Here is a 19,359-nt window from a genome sequence, read left to right as displayed (position 1 = left end):
TCGGCCGGGCATCCCCGGGGCTGCGCTCGGCCGTGCGGGGCTGAGCCGGGGCTGTGCCGCGGTGCCGGGGCTGTGCCGCGGTGCCGGGCGGCAGCAGCGCCAGCGCTCTCACCGAGCCCAGAAATTAATGAAAACAAAAAAATCTCTAAAAACTGGGGTTTTGAGCAGTTTACCCATCAAACCAGTCATTTCTCACCCTCTTTTTCGAGGTTTAGAGAGGGCAGAGGAGAAGGAGTGTGGTGAGCTTCTCGAAGGTTTGTCACTGCATCCTGATCCTTCTTGCTGCCCTCGGGGGTCAGGCTGAGCGCCTGGGAGTTTGGATTTTCTCTCGGGTCGGTGCTCAGGCTGTCGCTGTCTGAGCTGCTCTGTCCTGAGCACACACACCTTGCAGCCAGGCTGGCCTGAAGAGCAGCTTATTTTCCCCTCTCTGCTCACCTTGGCTCTGAAGGAAAACAAGCTGCAGCTCTCAACGGCCTGTATGCTGTGAACAAGGGAAACTGCTGATCCTGCAGGGATATCACGTTCTTCAGCTGTTCTGATGAAGGTAAAATTACCTTGTTGTTGTAGCTTAATGGAAAAGGTTTTGTTTGATATGAAACTGTTGCTTTTTTGTTTACAGTAGTCTATGGTTCCCAGTTAAGCTTACAGTGCTACTTCCCATAACGTGTTAATTTCCTCCCTGTGAGGCATCTCTGGCAGCTTCAATTTGTTCTGGCGTTTGACATGGGATGACTTTGAAGTGTTGCTTTTAAAACTGGATAAGGCAAGCAGAGAGCTGTTATCTCGGTTGCTTGAAGAGAAAAACCAAAGCGAGCATGGAGGGGCCACGCTCCGACATGTCCCTGCGCATGGCGCAGCTTGCTGCGCGGCACCCTGTGCTCGGGCCGGGGTGTGTGGTGTGAACAGGATTAATCGCCAGGCACAGCAATAAATCACTTTCCCGGGCTTGCTCCCTGAGCTCGTGCCTGGAGAAGGCCAGATCTTAGCAACCAGGAGCGTAAGCACCAGCCTCTTATCATTCCAGCCAGGAGTTCAGGCATGTTATTGTTTGATATGGCGTGAGGCTGGGCTTTAAGTCACAGTAGGTGCTGAGCCACTGGGTCCTGGTGGTTTTCCTTTTTGAGGCAAGCTGCATTCGCTGGCATGAAGTGCCTTCAATCTAGAATTACCTCTGGCTATTTCTTCTCCTTGCTTTTGGGATGTGTCTTGCAGGTCGGAGTGGGATATGTGCGGGTGCTAATTCTCCCTGGGCAGCTCCTCAGAGCTGCTGATCCAGGCTCTGCTGAAGCTGTGCTGCAAGGGGACCTCGGCTGTCCCAGTATTGTCCCAGAGAACAGTGAGGTGCCCCTGTTTGCTTCACACAGCCTGTTGCTGCTTTACTTCTGCCAGGGCTTTCAAAACCTGTGCAGCTGGGGGCACAGATGCCTGGTGCCCCCTAATTAGTGTTCATTAAGCCCTAAGTGTCTTTGCCTGATACAATTAATTATCTTTGCACTAACGAGACTTTCAAGGCACAGCTTCTGCTGGGAGCGGTTTGGGGGATTTCTCTGCCCATATGGGCTCTTGTGGGATGGCTGCAAGTGAGAATCTCATCGGTGTCTGTGGCAGAGGAGGTATTTGGAAGGGCAGTGCAGCAGTGCTCTGTTTACTGGAGGAAGAAGCACTGTTTGGGTAGCAGTCACCACAAGTACTGATGTGGTTTAGTCCTTGGCTGGGTTTGAAAAGGTGGCACTATGCTGAGCATGTTGCTCTGTACTTCAGCCACGGGTCTGCCTGCCAGAGCACAGCATCTCTTCTTGCTGGTGTTCATTCCCAGAAGGAACTGAAGGGTGTATTAACCCAGTCATTTGTGCCAGCTGCTCTCAAACTGTGGAAAAAACAGCCTGTGTGAAAGCTGAGTCTTCTGTGCAGTGTCAGTGCTGACCTTAGAAGAGCCTTTATAGGGTTATTGCTACCCAGCAGCAGGGGAAGGAGAAATGTCTTTTATAAGAGGCATCAGGAAAAGGCTGAGAATGCTGAGTGGCTTCTGGGGCCTGTTAGCAGGGTGGTTTGAGTCTCCAGATGATGTTATCTGCCTGGTTGAGGGGCAAAGAGGATAAATCCGATGCAAATTGGGGCCAAGCTCATGGAGGGTAAGGGATGCGTGTTGGTGGGGAGCTCAGTGTGAGGATGGTGTCTGTGCTGGAGTGGTGGAAGGCAGTTGTTTTGATAACATGCAATCAGTACGTGCAATTAACTCTGCCTGGGGAAGATGCCTGGAGAAGGCACACCCACTACTGCCCTGAAGAGCAGGTGGATGCTGGGCAGGTGGAATGTCTGTGGGTCTGCTCAGCAGCTCAAAGCACCGAGAAGCACGGGGTTTGGGGGAGGCAGGCTCGGCTGATGCAGGAGATTGCAGTTGGCTGCAGGGCTCGGTGTGGATGCTGTACACAGTGTAATGCAGCGCAGGGTTGGGAGGGAAAGCAGTTTGTGTGGGGTCAGCAGCAGGGTCCAGCTTTGGGCAGCATCGGGATGTGGTAGGAGCTCTCCTGACAGCTGAGTTGGAAGGAGGGTGGGTAAACAAGGCTTTGGGTGCGTTTTTAGCCCCCTCTTTTCCCCACACAGCCCCTGGCAGATGTTTGCTGCTGCTCAGCCCTGCCACTGCTCCCCAGGTTGGCCAGTTGGTGATGACAAAGCTGAGCCTGTCCCTTTGCTGAGAACCAGTGAGGAGGCACATTTCCCCTTTGTCTTGTGGACAAAAGCAAGGCCTGAGCTCTCAGTATAGAAGCCAAGCATAAATCTGGTATGAGAAAATGTTGTTTGTGCCTTAAAAGGTAGGAAAACAGACACAGCTGGGGAAAACTAGGTATACAGTAACTCTTACCAAGATTCTTCCTTTTATGTCTTTGTGGTATATTTTCCTATGATCTTCAGTGCTTTGTTTTTTTGGTACTTGTGTTGAGAAGCAGGTGTCCAACATGCAGGGAGGTGACCCAGTCATCAGAGAATATATGGCTGAATAAATAGTTGGGTAGTTGGCTGTAAAAATGGTAGGGGATGACTGAAGTGTACAGAAGCAATTGTTGATGTAGCACAGCCATTGTGGCAGATCTGGAGGTTAGTGATTGTGATAGATAAAGCATCAAAGCATTGGGTGCAGCACATGAATAAGTGGTTTCAAATAATGTCATGTAGTCAAGAATGTTGTTTTAATTAATACAGTGGTTAAGTTTAGCGTGGTTGGAGAAAAATGTCTGAAATTTTCTGAAGAGAAGAAATCTTGATAAATTGGGATAGGATACTAATCTGAAAGATAATGGTGGGAAGAAGCTGCAGTGACTTCTTGGATGTGTGGGAGTGTGGCTGCTGATGTGTGGTGCTGGGTGAGGTATAAGTGTACATGTGTGTTTCCAGCTCTTTAGAAACTCAGATGTTTCTCAGGCTTGTGCAGGTTGCCACAGGTGGTGGCTTTAATGGTCGGGTCCTTCATCACAAACACATGCTCATCAGGGCTATCAAAAATCCATCTGGAAATGTGACTCAGCTTTTCCTATTTTCCAGCTACTGTATTGCTTTCCAGTCTGTTTTTTTTCCCTGCACCATATACAAATACAGACACTTTATAGATTTCATCATTAATGATGGGGTGCAGTCAAGCACTGCATAAGTTGCAGTTCTAACTTGCTTGGGAATTTCCAGTCTGGATTTGTTGATCATTTTTCCTACAGGGTTAAGACTTCAGAAACACTTTCCTGTTCCGTTGCAGTCTTCACTTTTATTTTTGGCATAAGTGATATGGACAGAAACAGAGGGTGTAAGTGTCAAGTACATGACATTGGAGAATGATTTTGTTGCTTTCATGTGCTGGTGTCCCTGGATGGGCAAGTTCTTCTGGAAGGTCAAAACCTTTTGAGGACACGGCTTCTCAGTGGGCTGAGGTTTGCAGCTGAAAGGGAAGACTCTCCCATGGCAGCCGGGAGCTTCTTAGCCCCAAAAGATGCTGTTTTAGGGAGTGAACCTGGCAGAAAATGAACCCTTGTATTTTATGTCTCGGTGGCATCCAGCACATGAGCTGAGTCATGCCTTGTGGATAAAGGTGTGTGGTTAAGGACTTGTTTCCTTTGGGTTGCTGCCCTGGACAGGCATTATTTTAGGGTGAGTACCTCTGAAATAGTTGTTCTTTTTTTCCAGAAGCTATGTGGGATTAATCCAGCCTGTCTGTCTCTGGGGTGGTTTCAGTGTTTCTGCAGATTGGTGGCTATGTTCAGGGGAGGCTCTGAAATGTTGTGATTAATTCTTCAGTCGTGTTAAAAGGGTTTATGGGGAAGTCATTAGCTAGTTAACAGTGACTGCTCTAATTATTCTGGTGTGAGTGAAAACAGTGAGGCTGTGATCTGCTGCAACAGCACTTGAATGTGTGTCTTTCAGAGACAGAGGCATCATTCCCTTTTTCCTGTTCCCGTGCTAAATTCTCTGCAGAGCAGCCATGTGTGTGTCTTAGACCAGCAGGAAAGCCATGGAAATCCAGTGTTCCTTTCTGCTGACACTGGTGAGTGGCAAATGCTCCCATGAGGTCAGTGGAGCCAGATTCTTTACCTATTTTTTTTTTTTAACCTTCTGCATTCCCTGTCTCCAGTAGTTTCCACTCACACCAGTATAAGTGGGGAGGACCATGTTCCATCTGTTTCAGCTGGCAGCAGAGCCTGGGGTTTTGATGGGAGCCCTTTCTGCAGGGCAGAGGGGTCTGTGTGAAGCTATGAGGAGCAGAGCGCTGTGTGCTGAGGAACAGGGCAGCTCCCTGAACCCTGCAGCTCCTGTGCAATACCCCATGAATATTTCTGGAGCGTGCTGATTGTTTTTCCTCAGCCAAGTGGCTCCACAATTTTGTGACCTTGTGAGGACAAAGCATTAATGACACATTTTGGTTGGATGCTAGGTCCATCTTCCCGTGGGGGAGCTGTGCAGTGCAAGAGTCCTGACTGTGCACAGCTGTGCAGATAGCATGTTCCTCAATTTCAGAGGAAAAAAAGATCTTGTCTCTGGTATTCTCACTTTACATAAAATTTTATTATGGCTGTTGAACTGTAAGTGTTCTGTGTAGAAGCAAGTCCTGCAGACCCACAAGGCTTTCAACTGGAGAAGGATGATTTGGTAGGTAGGATGTTAAATTAACACAAAGAAGACTCATTCAGTTGTTTCCTCTGCTACAGATTTCCTGGGTAACCTGGAGCTCCAGTTCACAGACAGACCCAAACATTGAGTGCTTAGCTTGGATGTTAAACTAGGAACAGACATGAGGGGCTCAGCTGGGGTGGGAAAAGGAGGAATGAAGAAGTGCAGTAGAAGCCTAGGCTGAATAACACCTTCTGAGGATGTGTTAGCATTGGATTTGTGACTGTGGTGAAGGTGTGAATCAGTTGACCGAGGGGTGTGAGATCATCATGCTCTAGTGAGCTGGACCTTAGTGTCTGCATTTGGCAGGTTGGTGCTCTGCGGTCAGATGCTGCTGTTCTCCTTCTGGGGCTTGTGTTTCTCAGCTGTCCCTGTGCTGCAGAGATTATTCACAATTTTATCTTGCAGTCTTGTGAGTGCAGCAGAGCTTGGACCAGCCACCTCATGGTTTATCCGGGTTTTGCCCTGCTTTTGCATGGTCTGCACGTTAACTCAGACTACTTTGCTGTTCAGCCCTTGTAGTCATAAGTTACTTTATCATGGGTATCTGTGTCTTCTTCCCCCATCCCATTCTAGCCAGTATTTCAGGTTTCTATTCTGTAGAATAGCAGTGAGTCCTAAAACAAGAGTGGCAAGGATAGGACTTTTTTATCTATACAGGTAGTATTGGCACAGCCTCATGAAGTTGCAGGCTGTCACATCTACGGTAGATAAAGCTGAAGGAATTGGGCAGCAGCAGGAAAATAATGTGCCAGCACAGCTTTGCAGAGTACTGTGTGCATGCCTGCCTACCTGAGCCTGGCTCTAATTACCAGCACCCATGCTGTTCTGCCACCACATCCAGCTCTGTGAAGTTAGTCCCAACTAGCTCCGGCCTTTCTGCTTCCTCACCATGGCACTGGCAACATGCAGGCATCACTGGAGCCTTTCTCCTGCCTCTGGACCTCCTAGTGTGCTGGATGCAGCTGGTGGTCTTAGTCTGATCTGTTGCTCTGATGTGAGCTACTGGAGAGAAATTGGGGACCTCAAAGGGACCCCTACTAGAAGAAGATCTGTAGCTGTTGCTTCATGCTGGGTGTCTGCTACCAGACCCTCCCTTCCCCTCATATAACCCAGCACCTGGGGCCTGGTGGACAAGAAGCTGGAAGATGTGTGAGCTGCCTCCTCATTAGGAGCCTGGGAGGGGTGTGATGTGAGGATGAATCACAGTTCCATTGGGGAAGGCAGCTTCCGTGCTGCAGCGTGTGGAAAGTGATTGATGGCATTGTGAAAGAAAAAGGATGGATTTGCCCCTCAAGGGAGCTTAGTGCTGCCTTGGAAAAGTATATTCTCCTTCTTCAGAGCTTCCTTACTTGTCTTTTTTGTGAATGGTTACAAATCAGTGTGGAAAAACTGTGAAGAAAGAGCTGGGTTTGGATAGTGGTGATGTAGAAAGCAGTAGCCCCCTGCCAAAAAGATGAAGATGCTTGAAAGGTAGGAGAACCTGGTGTGGTGTTCCTGTGACAAAAATTATTACAGTGCACATGCCACATGCATAATGCAACCGCTTAGACAAGTCAAGTCTTGAGGGGTTTTTTTTGGCACTTCTGAACACCTGCTGCTGGTAATGCTGTCTTGGTAGTGGTGCTCTGTGATATTTGTGCTGGATCTAAGGATTTGGGTCAAGAGAGAGTGTAAGGACAGAAGATGCATCCACTGACCTCTTCCTGATGCAATGTTTTGATGCTCAAGTCCCAACTGAGCATTTTATAGCTGTCAGGTAGCCTTAGTGACAAAGATTAATCACATCTGAGGTTCCCAGCTCTGCAAGGCAGAGTGTAAAACAGGGTGGAGATGAGGGGTTTTTTTGCCTTGCTGTGTCAGCACCTTGTCCCCAGGCTGACAGATGGGGCTGGAGAAGTGAAGATCTGATAGCAGCTCATCAGGCCAACCCTTGCTGGGCGCAGGGGGAACAGAAACGTCATGGGGTTACTCTGTGTGCAGAGTGTGCTGCGGTGGAGTGGTGAGAACAAGGTCCTCTTGCACAGCGCTGGGGAGGTGTGAACATCTGGGGAGAGAGACAGAAGAAAGGGTTTTATAGAAATTTGAGAGGGTTTTGTAGCTTTCTGTACAGCACTGTTGGGTCAGTCCAGACCACTCAAAGTTGTGGTGTGGGCTTTGCTGCCTTTGTTCATGAACTTCAGTGCTCTCTCCTGGCAAATCAGGCCACGTTACTGTGCACTTACATGTTAAAGAGATCGGGCATCTCTGCCAGCATGTTTCCATGCTCTAATCAGGCTTCTGCATTTTCCCTTCTCATACAGTATTGATGTGAACTGTGCTTGTGATTTGCCTTGAAGCCATAGTAAGAAGGCATGGTTTATTCATAGCAACCGCTGGGAGTCCATTCCTTAATGCCAAATAGATTGATTAAGTCAGACTGCAGAACGGAACTGGCCTTTTTTGTAAGTTTTCAGAGTTTGCTGTTTCCAAGGAGCCATAAAGTGGCTATGCTCCACTCAAATGCTACTGTATCTACCTGTCATCCGGAATGATTATCACGGATGCAAAAAAGGTGATATAAGATTATGCCCCACCTGTGGGAATCAGTTCTTCTGCGGTGTGTTGTTCCAGCCACTAAATGAATGAGCAAAACCAGAACTGCTTTCCCTGTATTCTTCTGAACATCTATCTGCTTGATCTGTTGTTCCTTGTGCTAAGAGCCTAAACTTCCCAGCATGGACCAGTGTTTTCTCTGTACAGCAGCAGGCACAGGTGATAACTGAGTCTGAAATGCTGCAACAATGGAAAATAAGCCGATGCTTTGGGGGATGCAAGGCCAAAGGGCTGTCTGTTGGCTAACATATCCTGGGTTTGAATCCAGAGTAACATGTTGGTGCCTGCCCATCTTCCCTGGGGAAGAGAGGTCCCAGTCCCTTGCTGTGCTCAGGGCTGAGCCTGCTCACCCTTGCTGCTTGCAATGAGTGCGCCAACATTCTGCTAATGGCATGGTGCAATGCCAAGGTATTTTTGAGTTTTTGCTTTTTGCTGGATAAAAACACCTGGATTCGTTGAGGGCGTGTTGTGGTTGCTGCAAAGCACTGAGAATTTAATTCCATTAAGGTCTTGCAGAGGAAAGGAAATGTTCCAGAGTCTTTAATATTCCATGTTCTTTAGGTATGAATAAATATTTCCTTGGCCTGAAACATTCTCCTGCTGTGAAATCCATTCCAGTCTCTTTGTCTAAGACAATCAGTCTCCTTCCTTCCCTCTCGCCTCCCATGCCCCAGCTTTTATTAACCTAGAAATGTGCTGACACTTCACCATCAAACTGGTTTCTAGCGCATTAGGGAGCTCTGCAGAGTGTCTTTGCAAGTTGTCAGTGTAGCTGCATGCAAGCGAAGAGGGAGATGGCTCAGACTTGTTCATCTCCTGGGGAATTTGTTCTTCCTAGCTCATGGCTTTCTGCAAAAGTGTCTGACAGCTCTGTCCATGTGTATCTGTTCTCCTCTAAAGGAAGGCTGGGCAACTGGGAAGTCAATGGGGAAAGCCATTTCATCATTGTGCTTTAGTGCATTCATTTTGGCAGCGCTCTCTCCTGCAGAGATTCCCTGTCCCCCTCCATGCGGTTGTACTCATTTGAGCCCCTTTGAAGGTGTCTGTTCCACTGTCATGACCTGTGGATCACTCGGTGCCTCTGCAGCTCTTCTTCCACTTTCTTGGCAAGAAGCCTGTGACTCGTACTAAGCCCCTTCCTGCTTTGCTGCCCGGGAGGCTGAGCTGTCTAACACTCTCATAAAATAGGGTTTTTTGGTTCATCTGTGGGATTTCTGCAGCCCCCCAATGTGGTAGCAGCTGTGGCTCCTGTGAGGCAGGAGACCCGAGTGAAGCCGCTGTGTTTTTTAGGAGCAGGTACAGGTGTCTGTGCTGTTGAGGACGGACTGAGCTCCTGCCAGCAGCTGAAACCAGCTTGCTTATACCTTGAAGCAAAGTCATCCCTGCCATTCCTTACTTGCATAATTTCTGACAGCAACTTGGCTATTCCAAAGTCTTTAGACTTTGAACCCTTCTGCAGGCCCTGGTGTCTCCCAAGGGACAGGGAGTAAAACACCTGTCTGTCATGGCAAAGACCTATATGGCCTTGGGAATACACATCTTCCTTGCCTTGTTCCTGTGCAAAGCTGGGGCTGTTGGTGACACGATACAGCTCCTGCAGTTGTCACTGTGACCAGGTGACATTGGTGGAGGAGCGTGACATGAGGAAAATCCCAGAAGAAAATCAGGCTTCTGATTGCTGGGTCAGTTCCCATACTGAAACTGCCACAAATGGTGGACACAGTAGAAGGGGATGCCCAAAGTGTCTGTGGGCTTTGGGTCCATTTGCTTCAGTCTCCTCTGAAAACGGTGATAACACCCCCCAGGCACGGAGAGGTGATGTTGATGAAAGGACGTTCCTTGTGTTAAAACCAGAGGGGCTGCAGCTGCTCCTTTGTGTCTGAGGCTGGGAGCTGTTGGGCTTGTCATACCTCCCGCAGATGGGATTTCGGAGTATTTAGACATGTAAGAATGATGTCATTAAAATCCTTTCTTTTTCTTGTTTGAGTTCTTTAATTCCTTTGGTTTAAAGAGTGGTAGTAGCTAATTGGATTCTGGGCCAGACTTGCACTGTCAGCCAGGAGAGAAGAGACTGCAAATGAGCCTAGCCAGGAAATTGCACATTCAAATATAGTTCTCGGTAGGGTCAGCAACACACCCAAGGGACAAATTAAGAATAAAATTTCTGCTGTAATGTGTTCATTTAGCTGCAGACATCATCTTGAGGGAAACAAAAAGGAAGCTTGGGAGTGAGAGGAGTGAATTGAAGGGCAGGTGTCCCTTCTGCAGTGTATTTGGGTGCCTTAGAGACCTGCTGAAGACCTGGAACTGGGTGACTTTTACCTTGGCATTTATAAATGGCATGCAGGAAACACCTCGGGATCAGAGAGAAATGGTTAAAATTTTGAACTTGCAAGGCTCCAAACCTGGAAGAAAATGAAAGGGAGCATTAAGGAAGGAGCAAAAATGTGATTCATTTACTGAGTGGTCAGTTTGTCACAGATGAACCTTCTGAAAAATCACATCTCAAAGGACAGCTCTGTGCCACTTGATAGGGTTTTCTCAAAGCAGACCTAGTAGGCTTGTTTGTGCAAGTGCCAGTTGGGGCTGGACTTTCAAGGGAGCTCAGCACCCACTCAAATGCACTGGCCTTTTGGGGATCATTTCTTATGTTCTCTTCAATATCTGCTTTGATCATAAGCTCTGTGAGCCAAAGCTTGCCTGTCAGAGTGTCTTACAGCATCGAGCACAGTGGGGCAGTGAGCTCCACATTAATTGGTGCCGTTGCCAGGCTATTGAAAAGTTGTAATAACCTGGCCAAATTTTCAAGTGCTGATCTGGGCTGTCTGCCTGGATGTCAAAAAGAGAAAGATAATTACAGTGTGAACCAAGGAGAACAGGCTGGCCCAAAGGAAATGTCATTTGGGTTCTCCTCAGGCCCAAGGTCAGACCACACCAAATCACAGCTGCATCAACCCCTAGATTTCTTTCTCCTTCAATTAAATTGCCACTAAGTGATTTATTGCAAGTGTAACCACCTTTTATACCAAGGGAATGAATATTGGCTCTTTTCTCTAAATCCAAATAATAGAGGTTGGGATTACAGAAGCAAATAGAAGAGGACAGTTTTATCCATTGCTCTTCTTGGTCTGTAACGCTGCACTGAGCATTTGTGTTGGCTCCCTGCTGACCCTGTGTTGGGGGCTGCCCTGGGGTAATGGGTGCCCTGGGGGTTTATCCTCTCTGACACCGCATGAGATGGGTTTTTGGGGTGCCTGAACCTCCCTGTGTGGCTGGCAGGTATGGCATGAATCGTGCTTTCTGTGCAATGCTTGTCACACTGCAGAGTTCAATTCCCTACAGTGTCATGGAGGCTGGAAAAATAAATAGCGTCAAAATGGTGGTGGACAAATTCAGAGATGCTCTCTCAGGGCTCCCTGAGTGACTGCTTGAAGCTGGGATGTGCTGTCAAGAGGACAAACTCTAAACTTTTCCTGGTTATTATTATTACTATCTTTAAGCTCTTAATTTCTGCACCAGCACCCCTTCAAGCATCCACTATGGGCCCTGTTGGAGACCGAAATGAGGGCAAGATGGGTATGTGGCCTGACTCAGTATGGTTTTTCCTATAAATGGTCTGCTGACTTTTTTGTAGAAGCTCTTGACCTACATCTCAAACTTAGTGCTGGTTCAGTAAGGAACAGCAGTCACGGGTCCATATTGCATGTGAGTGCAGAGTTTAGCGTTATCTCTTGCAGCTCCTTCTCAAGATGGGACATCTTGGTGTCAGCTGGGGCCAGGAGGTGGGACTAGAACCTTGTAAATCAGAGCTTGCTATAAAAAAGGTGTATTCCATTTTGTTTTTTAAACTTAATTTCCTTGTGGAACCAGACCCTGTGTAGAAGACAAGCCATACATCTGCTGTGTCTGTCAATCCTGTCTCCTACCCTGCTACTCGTCAGCTTCTGGAGCCTTTGTCCTCCTGGACTCGAATGTCTCGCAATGGTTAATGTTTCAAAGATGTATCGTCACAAGTTTTCATGGAAGTGGATAGCTGTGTAGAGGGGGAAGATGTTCTGGTGAAGGGCTGCAGTCATTAGTTCTCCTCTCTGCAGGACAAGGTGACCTGGTGCTGCTTCTCTCAGTCTCTTTCCTGCCATCCTTCCAGTGCCATGCTTTCCCTTTGCCTGCCCACACTGCTTGCTCCTGAAGGATCCCTGTCCTGTGACCGTTCCCGAGGCTGAGCAGGGACTGCTCTGGTTCGGGGCTGGGCTGCTGCAGGGGCAGTGCAGGTCAAAGCTCGGGTCATTTTGGCGGAGCGGTGGGGCAGTGATGCTGGGATACGTGGAGCCTGAGCCTCAGAGCTGCTGCACGCTCTGTGGTGGAACAGAGAGCTTGGAGACCAGCACATGTGAGGTCCAGGGTGCAGGTGGCTTGTCCGACCACAGCTTAGTACATTCACCTTGACCCTAAGAAGCAGTCACAGCACTGCCAGAAAGGCTCACTTGTGTGATGCTGCACTGCTGCTACACCAGTTTGTGGGTGTTAGTTTTCATCCTCTAGATGATCAGAGTGATGGCACTGAGCCTTTCTGAGACCATTTTTTGCTTTAGAAGTTCATATGGAACAGAGATCTCTGAAAGATTAATCCTACAGTTTCGTGCTGGACACGGCTTCCCAGGAAACAGAATTTTTTGTGCTTTTTTTTAACACTTCATCATCCTCCAGCAGTCCCTGGGCAGGTGGTGTTGAACTCCTGTTGTGCAGAGGGAGGAAGATGCTCCCAAGGTGAACTGAACAGTGTCAGATCCAGGGATGCATTTATCTATGTGCCCTGGATCACAAACCGTTGAAGGAGTCAGTGGGATGTCTGCACATGGGTAAGGAAAGGGAAAATGCAGTTGGACTTGGGTGCTGGCTAATAAAGAGTGTAGCACAGAAAATAAAATCCTCTGAGGAGATTTAATAACTGGAGAGAATAATTGTAAAGTACTTCAGAATATTAACCAATGGCTGAATGTGTCTAATTAGCTTAATGAAGCTGGGTGGTTGGGTTCTTTTTTAATCAAACAGATGGGCAAAACATAATGCCCAAAAAATGAGATCTGAATACAATGAACGCATTTAATTAGCAAATAAAAGACAGAGAAAGGGTTTGTTTTTCAACTCGAGAAGTGAGGGATTTTTCTTCACTGAATGCTGAAAAAGAGCCTTAAATGTCAAGGCTTCTCGGAAGTCTGAGATTGTTACGACTATTATTTATCATGGCTTAGGTGTTTGAGATGGGAATCAGCCTGCAGGGAGGTGAGTGGCACCAATGCATTGCCAGCCCTGGCGTGGAGCAATCAGTGGCTGCTGTGGGTTGGATTCCCCAAGGGCATTCTCAGCACCAGTAATACCACTCAACCCCCTGCTCCAAAGCCTTTTACCCAAGTGTTTGTGTGTCATCACCTCTGTTTTGCAGGAGGGGAAAGTGAGGAAGCAGCAGCTTGAGGTTAGGCATTCAGTGTTTAACGCACGGTGTTGGTCAAGGTGCCCTCAGAACTCAGGGCACCTGTGGAGCATTTCCCTGGTGGGCTGTGCTTGTCGTCTGTACCTGGAGTTCCTGCAGCCACCTGTGTGTAAAGCTGCTGGCCCTGGTCAATGAGATCGATTCCTGCCCCTGATTTCACTGGCTGTGCCGCAGATCTGGCTCCTGTCTCTGTTGGTGCCCATTACAACACAATTTTGTAATGTATCTAACCAGTTTTGCTGTGCCATGGAAACCTGGTGCAAATCAATGCCTTATCTCTCCAGACTCCTTGCTGTCTGACCCTTGAGTGCTTATGTAGGTGTGTAACATAGATCTGTAGTATCTCTGAGTCTCGCCAAGGCTGGGAGCATCTGCTCCAGTCTAATAAGTTGAACAAGCCATTTTGATATTAAGCCTATAATAATAACACCTTGTAGCTAAAGAGTGTTTTTCCCCATTGGTGGATTACTCAGCTCTGTTCTTTCAAGGCAGTGTTTAACAAATGCAGAGACTTTCCCAGGCTATATTTAATTAAACAGAGCTGGGAGATCTCTTCCGCTTCATTTCCATGCTGTGACTGTGTTGCTCTACAGTCTTCTCTCTGGGGCAGTTAAGAAATGGAGCTTGTGCTCTGCTAGTGCACAGACCAGGCAGGTTGCTGTCCTTTTTCCAGATGTGCCCAATTATATGTTGATTTTGGAGGGGCTCATGTATGTCAGAACCCCCAGGCTCTTTAGTATGATGGGCAGTGTGGCTCTTGGGCAGCCTCTGAAGCTGAGCAGGCACTTGGCTTGAGCCATGGGGGTCATTCAAGTCACAGCTCAACCAAGATGCTTTACATTACAACTAAGATTTGGGCTCCTAATTTCTACCTGCTTCATTTTTTGTTGCTAATGTAGGTATAGGATCATTTTGGTTATCAACAGTTAGGTACAAAGTGAAGACTTTAATAAGGCTCATTGTTTTTGTTGTAGAAGGTATCTGTGAGCAGATGGTGGTATGCTCTGGTTTTGCTTATTGTTGCAGATTATTTGCCAGATAATTTTTCTGACTAATCCTTTGGCCTGTAGATTGTTTAAAATCCTGGAGTCAGGTTTCTGGTGAGAACACTTTGTTTGCAAATTCTAATATTTGTTCCTGTGCCTGCTTGCTGATGTCACTGTGTGAGCAGGAGACTTTGGGTGGCAGATGCCCTCTGCTCCTTGGGAGAGAGGCAGCTCCTAAAGCAGAACCTCTTTCCTGTGATTTATTTTGTTTTTCCTTTATCTTTTGCCACCTTTCCATTAAAAAAAACATCTCTGGTGTCTCTGAAGAGCTGGATATGTTAACTGCTTGACTGATTTATTCTAGTATTTTAACATTTACTGGATTTACATAACAGCCGAACAATCTGTTTCAAGAGTTTAATATAAACCCAACTTGAGTGAGTCACATCCATGTTAGCAATAATACTAAGAGAGGCAGCCGGGGGAGTGAGGAGGTGACTTTTTCTGGGTTTCTACATGGGAATATCTGGCTGCCTGAAATATCTCTGACACCTCATAGCCAAATGATGCTGCCAGTTCTCTTCTGCCATCAGGGATTTGTTCTGAAACTTTGGAAGAGCATCACATCAGTGCTCCCATTGCTGCTCCTGGCTGAGCTTGGTGGCCTTTCCAGAGCCACCCAGGCAGTGCCGTGTGTCCCTGGCACTCCACAGTGCGTTAGGTACCTTTACCTGCTGTGTGCATGGTTGGAATAGGAGGAGTGTAACCTCGAGAGTTGCAAGATAAAGCCCGTAGTGATTTGCTCCTTGCTTTTTATATTAAAAACCTCGTAGCCTGTTTGTGCCAGAACTTTGTGAGCTGAGTCCTCAAGGTGTGTGGATGAGCACAGCAGCAAGTGGGATGCTGCTGTGTCCCAGCATGTCCTTTGGGATCTGGTGACCCATGTGGGGAAAATCCTGAGCAAGAAACAGCAGGAATAGCTGGGTTTAGGCTTGCATTGCTGCCTGTGTTTGAGGCTGGCGGTTCAGCTAAGCAAGCACTTCTCTTGCTGCAGCTTGCTTATTTGAATTCTTGCCTTTAGAATGGAAAATAAATGCTGGCTGATGAGATCCATTATAGCACTAATTTTAGAGCATGCCAAACACTAGGAAATTTTCAGTCTCATTTCTCCTCTATTTCCCCCTTCCATTTGTGAAAACTGCCTTTGTAATTCTTCTAAATGTTCAGTGACGTCCTGCTTATTGGTATCTTATAGCATTCTCCTTCCAGCCCTCTTTTCTGATATTATTAGTTCAGCCACTTGACCCTGCTATTACAGAAGCTCTCTGGGGCTGCGGGCAGCCGTGTTGGCGTGATGCAGGCAGCATTTTGGCACAATGCAGGCAGCAAACGCTCAGCCAGCTGCTGCCAGATGCCGGCAGAGCCCCTTGCAAGGCTGTGGGGAGCAGCAGAGGCAGCATCAGGGTGGAATTTCTTATCCTCGGGTACCCAGGCCTTTCTAAGCCTTTCCAGCCCCACCCCAGCCTGCTTTCTTGGTGAGCAAGAGGGGAAAATATGAATTTTCCTCTGTTCTGCTGAAGAGTTTAGGAAGGAATCCCAAAGCTTCAGTGTTTGTCCTTGGCACTAATGAGAACCTGAGTTGTTGCTCAAGAGGATGGAGCAGGCAGTGAGTTGAGAATCAAAATACTTGATGAATGCCAACCCAAACTATTCTGTGATCCTGTGCCCAGGGGAAAAGCAGTGCACAAAATCTAGATTTTAAAACGTGATTCCTTTCTATCAGCTGGAAGCTCGCACTGGTTTGAGAAGAGCCTGAGTGTTTAGCTGGTTATCTCCCTTGAAACCTTCAGGGTGGCTGCAGACACCAGTGCTTCCTGCAGGCTGCTCCTTGCTCAGTGTTTAGCAGACTGAGCTCTAGATTAACTTTGGTGACAGAAGTCAAATGATTTCACCTCATGCAACTTCCAGAGGCTCTCTGGAATATGTGTTTTGTGGCTTTGGCAGCCAGAGGTCCCTGACAGCAGCTGCTGTGACTGTTAGCAGGCACATTGCTGAAAAACTTAGTGCCTGCCCTGAGAGGGGGACTTGGAAAATCTTACCTCTCCTGTCCCCAGCTCCTGCACCCTCTCTGACCTGGAGAGCTCAGTGTGCTGGCCGTATCCCTCAAAAAGAGCTGTCTCTTACCCTGGCAATTACTATTTCATGCCTTTCCTCATGTGCTCTGAACCCTGTGGCTGCTCGAGGTGTCAGCCTGCGGGAATTCGACAGGCAAATGTCTTCATAGTCGGCCCTTGTGAACGTGGCTGAGATAAACCCTTTACTGAACTAAATGTGGTAACAGCTAATCCCTTGGAAACAGTCACCTGGGCCCTGCGCGATGAAAAGAGGCTTTGCTGCTCCGATTAACAGCACTGGCAAGAACATTAACTCACTTTTCTTTGGAAATGAAAAGCACCTCTGCAGGAGTTTAAGGGATTAGGTGCTAGCTAGAATATGAAGGTAGGCATTTTTGCACCTTTTTTTTTAAAAAAATATACCTTAAAAGCCCAGTGAGCCCTGATGGGATGGGTGCTTGTGGCTGCGAGTCCTCACGCTGTGATAGAGAAGAGACTTGGTGCGGTGCAGTGTGATGCTGGTGTCACCTGAGGAGGACCATGGCTTTTGGCACTGGCTGCCTGCACTGGGGTATTTTGCAGGGCACAGAGGCGCTGCTGTAAATTAACCTGGCAGACTGGCCAGCCCCCACCTAAAGGGCTGAAGCTTGTTTAAGCCTTGCTAAGAGCCAAATGACACTGACCTTTTCCAGCCCCCAGCAAATGCCAAAGGCTGTGGAAAACATTCCAGCTGTTTTGACAACTCCACTCTTTTTTTTTTATTGAGAGAGAGAGATTGCATCCATTTCTTTATTCTTTTTTAACACAACACTTGATTTCAAAAGCCTGAACTAGAAACTCTATCTATATTAAAAGCAAAGCTCTTGGATTTCAGTGAAGGCTGCTTTGGGCTGTATTTTTGAGGCCAGGCTTTTATCTTGGTGCTGGTTTCCATGAGGCTGTGTCCCCAAGCTCTGCCCTGGCAAGATCACCGGGGATCCTCGCTGATGGAGGCTGTTGACCTGCAGCCTGGTGGTTGAAAGCATTAAGACAGGTGTGTAAAACTTATCTGTAAAATAATGCAAGATTGAGGAAAATAAAAATAAACATGTGTATTAAGTATTTGTTGTTCAGAGCAGTTTTGAGTGCTCAAAATACTTCCAAAATCCTGTTACCTTTCAACCTGTCTCTCTCCTACTAAATTTTCTATTTTAAGTAAATGGCACAGAGTTAGCTCAGAAGAGGAAAGAAACAAGTGTCACTGTTCAAAGCATGCTTTATTGGTTAGATATTTATGGGAGACATTTAGGAAGTGAGCAAACACTTGAAAGTATATGCATTATTTATCATTGTAGCTGATTAATTACATCTTGAAACTTTTTGGTTGGTGTTATAGCTCTGTATACTCTTCACCAAGCAATGCTCCAGCAATGTATATGCTGGCATTAGTCCCAGTTAAATATCGCAGGAACTGGAAGTGCCACAGTGGATTTATGGAAGTTGGAGCAGTGGAAGATGGCAGCTTGGCACTCGGTGCGAGCGCTGCTGCAAGTGGGGGAGATCTGCACACGGACAGGACAGGTGAGACACTTGGTGATGGCACAGTCCCCCCAGGACTGGGGTGAGGAGTTGCTGGCCCTGTTTTGGGGAGTAAGGAAGTATGACCGGAGTAAAACTTGTCTCCCAAGCATTGGTTTGCCCACAGGGACTTGGGCTCCCTGCTTCTGCAGCGGTGAGTCCTTTGCACTGGAATAGGGAAGTGCAGAGTAACTGCTTGAAAAGAGGAGGTAACTCTTACCTTCCCAGCTGTGCTACTGGTTCTGAATCCATGGTCTCACAGGGCACGTTGTGCATCAACCTGCTGGCTGCATGTCCTCCCTGGACCCATTGTTAGATGTTGCTGTATGCAAGACCATGCACCACCAACTCTTCTTGCCCAGGCTCCTGAGCCATGACTGGAAAACCAATTCATGTCAAGCCCACCCGAAGGTCACATCCCATCCAGCAGTTTTTCCCCAAGCAATATGTGCTCTTAAGCATTTGCTTAGCTTTAATAAGACCTAAGCAAGTGAAGAGTGTATTGAGGTAGTTATGTAGTTCTAATCCGCACATCTGAAAGAATAATATGATAAAATCACAGTGGGATGGGGTGGTGGGACCCCCTCTGCCTTCAGCAAAGTAAATGTGATGCTCTGTTGAAACAGGAAGAATCTCCCTTGTTGTCACTAGTGTAACTGAAGGTGGGCCCTTTCCTCAAGCATCGACCATCCCCACAGGGATATGTGTCTTTAACCCTTCTGCAAAAGAAGTTTGCAGAATGCTGCCATCAGAAAACTTCCTTAATCAAATGATTTCTGCAGGAGAGGAGTGAGAGGGCCTAGAGAGGAATGGAAGAGTCATAAGAGAGATGTAGGAAAGTGCTTTTTCTGGAATGAATAATTTTTGGTGCGGAGGTGGCAGCGTCGTATTTAATTCTAATTAGGGGATTTTTTGGGAGCGCGTGATTGACGCCCAACGAGGGGTGCAGGATGCTGTTTCTCAGCAGGCTGTCATTCCCGCGCTCCATTTACCTGTCAGCACTCCTGCGGAGACATCTCTCTTTGGGTGCCATTAACCCATTTCCCACAGCACATTCCTGCAGCCTCTCCTGGGAGCCGGCGGCACAGGAGGGGCCCTGTCCAGTCCCCGCAGCTGCGGGGAACCACTTTGGGGTTGTGCTTTGGCTTGTTTTTCTTGGCTTTACCTTTGCATGGGTGAGCAGGAGCCTTCTCACTCCAAGTCAGTCTGTGACTTGCCACTCACTAATGGGCTGATGCTCCATTGGCTCTGGGTTTGCTCCTGCCTGTATGATGTGGTTTTACCTACCTTGCCTATGGACATTCCCAGCTCTACACTCTCCCCAACATGGGTGTGATGTCCCTGGGGAAGGACCAGCTCTTGTTGTGTGGGGGACCCTGCACAGCATCGTGTCCAGGGAAGCGATGCAGGCAGTGGGGCTGCTTTCTGTCGCAGGAGAGGAAGGACTAGTACTTTTACCCTTACA

This window comes from Nesoenas mayeri, assembly GCF_963082525.1.
Source record: "Nesoenas mayeri genome assembly, chromosome: 20".
NCBI lineage: Eukaryota > Metazoa > Chordata > Aves > Columbiformes > Columbidae > Nesoenas > Nesoenas mayeri.
The sequence above is the reverse complement of the archived record's forward strand: the minus strand, read 5'-3'. Positions refer to the sequence as shown.